Genomic DNA, 6,482 nt, shown 5'->3' on the forward strand with positions numbered 1-6,482 from the left:
CCCATTTCTGCCGTGAGATTTTAGGGTCAATGTGCCTGAAGTTGTCAAACTACAAGTCATATAGAGATGGGGATGACATTTTTGGAGCTGAGCTACCTGAAAAAGCACCAACAGGATGAAAAAACACTGGTAAATGCTAACCTGATGAGATCTGACCATTGTTATGCACCTTTTTGCCATTTTTTTTTGAACCAGATCAGACTCCTTTTCCTTTATTACACAGTGATGCACCCTTACAGGATGCTGCTCCAAATCCAGTAGATTTCTTCCTGGATCCATCCTGACAATGTCCATGTTGCTACTTGAAAGTTAACTTTTTTTTTTTTTTGGTAGCCAAAACTAGTTTTAATACATCTCAGTGCCAAAAGCAATGTGCCACATGGTAAAGGGCTACAGTAAAATTATATATAGAAGGACTGAAGTGCCATTTCTGCAGATACAGAGCTTCCATGCAGACCATGCTCCAGGACTAAACAGAGTTTAGCTCCTTCTTAAGGGAAATAAATGCATCCTCAGTGAAAAAGATACCCAGTGAAAACACAGTTGTCATTACCTAACAATGAGCAACAGGCACATTTTTTATCGGGATGAACTTGTTTGGCCCTGAAGCATGACCTAAAATTTAAAAACAAATAAGAAACAAATTTAATAAAAATCAAATTAGTACACCCCACACCCCAGGAAAACTAAAGAATTTTAAGGAACAGTTCACAAATCTTTGCTGTGACAGTCAATCTGCATCACTCTAATTCACTCTCAAATCACTTAGCACTGCCACTGATGCCACCTTTAAAAATGAAAGGTATTTGAACTTTTCTCTGTACAAAGAACAGTGGTCGCTCTCCTTCTTACAAAGCAGTGCAAAGAAAAAGTGAAATAGAAGCTATGCACAGAATTTTATGCAGAGAAGGCAAAAATTATGCTTTATGCCAGACTATTATGGAGAAAGAACTTGTCATAAATTCAAACTAGGCTCATTCTCTTACACATAAAATAAAGGTTGGGTGCAACCTTCAAGCAAAGGATACAGAAAATGTGCAGGCATTGTAATATCCACACTCTCCCACAGTGCTGAGAAAATAGGACCTTAATTATCCAACACTGTTGTCACCTAAAATAGGAGCTAATGCTCCCCCACTGGTTTCTGAAAATCCGTTCCACCCTCAACTCAGAGCAAAGCCCACACTGCACAGTCTCACTTCTCATCCCACTTTCAAGGCTCACATTTTCTGGTATTGTGAATTCCAGATCTTTCCTGGGAAATAAATAGAATTGGACAAAAAGTAGTCATTAAACCCCATTTCTCAAACAAAGTGGGCTTTCAAAAGAAATATTCTCCTCCCTGTAATTCCTGCCATTTCTGCTGACACTTTTCCATACAAGAGTTAGACACTCTTTAAATCAGTTTGTGAATTTTTTCATTAAAGGGAGATCTGTACATCTCAAGTGAGAGAACAGATTATATAGGGGCTCTAAGAAATAAGTAAAAAGCCCAAAACACGCTATATTCAAACTATTAATTCATCTGTATTCATCTTTTACCACTTATTTAAAATGAACTTATTTTCTTGCAGGCAAGTGCTTTTCATTGGTCTCATCACACAAGTCTTAGCAGTTAACCCCAAAATTATAAGTTTAGTTTGGAAGGCAAGTTTGGAGCTCTATAACCCACTGCCCTGCTCAAAACAAGTCCAATTACCTCAGGTTGCTTAGGATCTTACTCAGGTAAGTTTTAAGTAACCCAAAAAATGACATTGAAAAAACTTGTTATTAATAACAAGGATGGTTTTACACAGGGCCTAACCTACAGGCCAAAAATATGGTGCTACTAGCATAAAGCTCTGCAGTTAATTTGGCTAATTTCTTTTATTTTTAACCATACTTCAATATTGAGCACAATATTAAACACACTAATAGATCCAGATGGCTGGATGACTTGCCTGTGATATAGTCAATATTTTCTTTTTAGTGAGTTTAAATGTCTACAGCTCTTTTCCTCTAATAGGCTCATCACTAACAGTAACTCAATTTACCATTTCTTATGTATGTACATTATTTTCAATACTTAATCACTCAAAATAGATCAGAAACTCAAGAAATGGAAGATCTCATGTGCAAAGCTGCTCTTGTTGCAAAGCTATCCAAGCTGACAAGGGATTTTAACTCAAAAATAAAATATAACATAACATAAACCTCAGGAAGCTTCATGCAGTAATTCCAGAGCTGCATTTAGCCTTATTATATTTATCTTTAAAGCTTTTATGCATATTCTTCTCTATAATTTGCACCTCGCCTTGTTCGTTATTGCAGCCGCGTTTCAGTGCTCGTCTAATCAAAATAATTACTACAAATTGTTTAGACCTGTGAAGCATGTGGGACTAAGCCTGCAGTTCAGAAGTCTACATAATCACACAGAGAGCTGCTCTAGAGACTTTTTATAAAGTAATCAAATTGTGAAACTTAGCAATGCAATTGATTTTGTTGTCAGATCCACATCACTGCCCGGGATGCCAAACAGCTGATGAGAAATTCATTCACCCGCAAGGCTGGGAGCAATCAACCCCCTCCCAAACCATCTGAGGAGGTGGGGGCTCTGTTTGGAATGAGTCACCTAATTACCTGCAATGCATTGGAACAGCAGAACAGGCAACACTCAGGAATATGCATTTTACTCAACAGCTTCTTTCTTTTTCATTTCTCATTGGCACTCCTCCTTTCTCAAATAAAGCCCCTTCTTTCATGCCCTGTCAGAGAAGACACATGATGAGTTGTAGCATTCAATGAGAAGCTGCTTCATTAACAACTGAGTTATGTGACATCCCTTTCATATCTTGCTGTGTGACTGCAGCATCATGTCAAGACAAACCCTCACACAATGCATCAGCCCTGGTGGATAGAGAGATGCTGCTTTCACAAGCCTGCTGTCAGGACAGGATTTCTGTATTTTTTGTTCTGCAGGCTGTCCTCGCTGAAGGCTGCACAGGTCCTTCAAATACATCTTGGCAGGCCACACACTGACTGATACATCCTTCTGCACCCACTAATGAGCAGTGACATGGCACAGAACTGCTTGAAGTACAATTGTGGGCAGTACCACAGTATTGCACACAACCATGACTCCTTCTCAGCTCGGGGTGATGCATTTTGTTGGGGTTTGTCTTGACAAGATGTTGCAATTATATAGCTCACAAAACTCCTTCTCACACATTTGCCACTGACTCCAATATGTATCATTTCCTGCTTTTTCAGACAGTTGGTCCATCAAACAGCAGTCATACAGATGAGCCTTTTGTTTTCTCAGCCCTTATGCACACACTGATTAAATTCCTCTCCAGTTCTCTCTGATAAAGACAGCAGACTGCATCCCTGAATCCCTCAGTATAAAATGTATTTGAGTTTGTTCTGTGGACTACCTCCAACAATTCAGTACCATTCCTAAATTGTGTATTTTTTTAATAGCCATTTTATTCTCATCAAGTACTCTTTATTAATACTACTATTCTCCTTGTCAAAACACCAATGATTTCTTATGCTTCCAGAGATGGGCTGATGAGACTAACATTCAGGCAAATCCTTCAACTCTGAGTTTGAATCCTTCCCAGAGCAGTTCTCTGCCCTAGAGATAAAACTAATTTTCATTTAAGTATATCAAAAATGCATTGCTTTCTCATACGCTCCTTTTCAAAGGGAAAAATAGCTCTCTTATCAGCAGCTCCTGCTGTTATTTACCATTTTACAATTGTTGGGCCATTTGCAAATATCACCAGTGCTAATAATGTTTTTTAGTGGCCATTTCCCTTCTTTCCCTCTCTTGTTGCCAATATTCCACTCTGACCTTCCTCCCATCCCCACAATCCATCCCCCTGCCTTACCTGAATACCAAAGTCTGTGTCTATAGAGAGCAGCCTAAACAGGCTCTTCTGGCTGCTGTAGATGTATAATCATTTATCTCAAACTTGTTACACTTACAGTTTCTTGCCCAGTGAGTTACCATTTCAACCAGTCTTTTCAAAAAAAGCAACTTTTAGAACAAAAGAGGCTCATTCCCTGCTCTGCAAGAAGATGCCCAACCTGAAGACAACTTTTACAAAAGCTAAAGCATTCCCTGCCTTTTTTTCTTAGTTACTGTTCATCACAACACAAAGTTTCACGTTTTTTCATAAGTACTTTTATTACATCTTTCTCTCTCGTTCTCATTTAAATAAAAGCCCTGGAAACCTATGGTTTCATAGCTTGCCCACAACCCACAATTTATGGATGCTACTTGCAACTTTCAAAAGCTTTTAAAAATAGCACTGAATCTATTATTGTGAATTACAGTAATTGCAGCAAAGATTTAAGAGGCACTTTGAGAAATTTCAATTTCATGGTATGCTTCTGAACCCACTTCCTTGGCATCTAGGGGAAAATGCAGTTATTTTTTTTCCAAAAGAGCTTTTCTTTCTGCCTTTTTGAGTAAAATTTTAACTGAAACTCCAGTATCCAAAGTTCTCTTAAGAAAAAGAGAGTGTTGAGTTTCCAATCCCAAGTGCAACAGAGGCCAAGATGGTACAAGACTGGAGTGATGAATTTTTGTCTTCTTTTTATATACCCTTTTATGTATTTTCAATATTCTCAGCATACATACTTGTAATTCTTTAAGACCAATATTTTAGCATAGTCTTGGTGTTCTGCTAGGCAACAAGACCAAACACTCTGAAGGCCAGGAAGCCTTACACTGTCTTGAGAAACCAAGGTTCTCTCTAGAACATGTTTTGTAGACCAGGATTAAGCCCCATCTGGGGGTAACACTTTAGAACAGGCAGATGTCACCCCACGCATTTAATCTTCTCACTGGGGACTCTTAGAGTACCTTAAAATATAGGGGAAGTCTGATGTTCCCAACACCATTTCTTTTTTCTCTAAGTTATGTGACAATGAGATGTATATTCAGAAAGCTGCAACTTATTTCTTAAGCAATGTTCCTCACCTACAAACATTTGGTTTTCAATGGCTTTTCTCCTGCCTTGAAAACAATGTACTATAGAACCTGGAGCAACATGCATTCAGAAACCAGCCATCAGTGCTTTACAAAGCAATTCTGTTGCTGAATCAATATTTTCATGTTCTCCTAGTACTAGAAATGCCAGTAGTTTTAGAGCTACCAAAACACTGAAATGTCATTTTCAGATGAAGGCCTAGATCATGATCTCCATTACACCTGTATAACTACAGGTCAGCAGAATCACTCAGGATTTGCAAAAGAAATTGCTCAAAATACAGCCTCATCATCTTATTTATTTCCTGCCTTTTTTCTGAAGGCATTTTTAGAACCACTGATTGTGAGGAAAGGTAAGAAGTCAGAACCTGACTCCCATTAGGAGAGCCATTATTGCTTCTTAATGCTCAGCTGACCAACCTCCCTGCAGGTGCTACAGCTCTGCTGCACAATGGGCAGGAACAGCAGCAAAGGAGCTCCAGCTGCTCTGCTGACCAGAAACTCCTCCAAAAAACTCACTGCTCCTTTTGAGCTTATTCCCCAGCTTCCACTCTGTCATTTGTTCTCTCCTCCTCCCGTCATACTGGCCCACTTCCTGGCCATCAGTGCTATTCCTGATAGGGCTCCTGGGACTTTCTGAATCCTCATAATCCAGAGAACACATAATTTAGTTAGAAGTTCATTTTTGACTCCAGTACAGCTGTTCTTTTTCAATCGCTTCATACCTTGTTGCACATCCAGTAAATACACAGCTTTTAAATTACGGCCACTAACTCCTCAGGTAGAAATGGGAGTGACTAAAATATATCCAAAAAGATGACTAACAACCAGATAAAAAAAAGGAAGTAGGGGAAGGAAGGAACAACTTATTTTTTCCCCAACCTGTGTACACCCTAATATTCTCATCACCACCATCACAAAAGGTAATGGAAAGGGAATTATGAGCCAGAGAAGAGCTCTTGGAGTGAAGGCCTGGATCCAACAAGCCAGCTCACAGCCTCTCGGGTCAGCAGATAACCAGCAGCTCTCTGAAGAGAGCTAATTAATATTTTTGGTGCATGACCACGCTCTTCAGTTTTAATTGGTGACAAGTGAGCAGCTAAAGGATTGTAAGTGGAATTTCATTTATCTGTATAGAGCAGATCAATATTCACTCAGCATGCAACAACTCCTTGCATCTCAACGGGATGAAATAAATTGTCAGTCAGCAGCATGCTTTAGTTATTGTTAGAATGTTTCTAGCTAAATTTTTCAGCTTCTCAAAAGGCCATCTGATAAATGTTTATTTCTTCATAATTGTGCTGCTAGGGTAGAGTTAATTTTTTTCACAGTAGCTGGTATGGGCTGTGTTTCCCATTTGGGCTGGGAACAGTGCTGATAACACAGGGTTATTTTAGTCACTGCTGAGCAGGGCTTGCACAGCCAAGGACTTGCCTGCTCCTCACTCTGCCCCCCCAGGGAGGAAGGTGGGGATGCACAAGGAGCTGGGAGGGGACAGCTGATC

General features: G+C 39.4%; 1 long non-coding RNA gene across 1 annotated transcript; it reads right to left on the reverse strand.

The window, feature by feature from the left end:
- Window positions 1–420: 420 nt before the first annotated feature.
- Window positions 421–2,725, reverse strand: LOC132080249 (uncharacterized). Its single transcript, XR_009419547.1, has 3 exons — window positions 2,620–2,725; window positions 1,225–1,255; window positions 421–615 (listed from the first exon to the last, which is right to left on the reverse strand). It is a non-coding gene; the product is annotated as an uncharacterized LOC132080249 (long non-coding RNA).
- Between the last annotated feature and the right edge of the window lie 3,757 nt (window positions 2,726–6,482).

Source organism: Ammospiza nelsoni, chromosome 16, assembly GCF_027579445.1.
Source record: "Ammospiza nelsoni isolate bAmmNel1 chromosome 16, bAmmNel1.pri, whole genome shotgun sequence".
In the NCBI taxonomy this organism is placed as follows: domain Eukaryota; kingdom Metazoa; phylum Chordata; class Aves; order Passeriformes; family Passerellidae; genus Ammospiza; species Ammospiza nelsoni.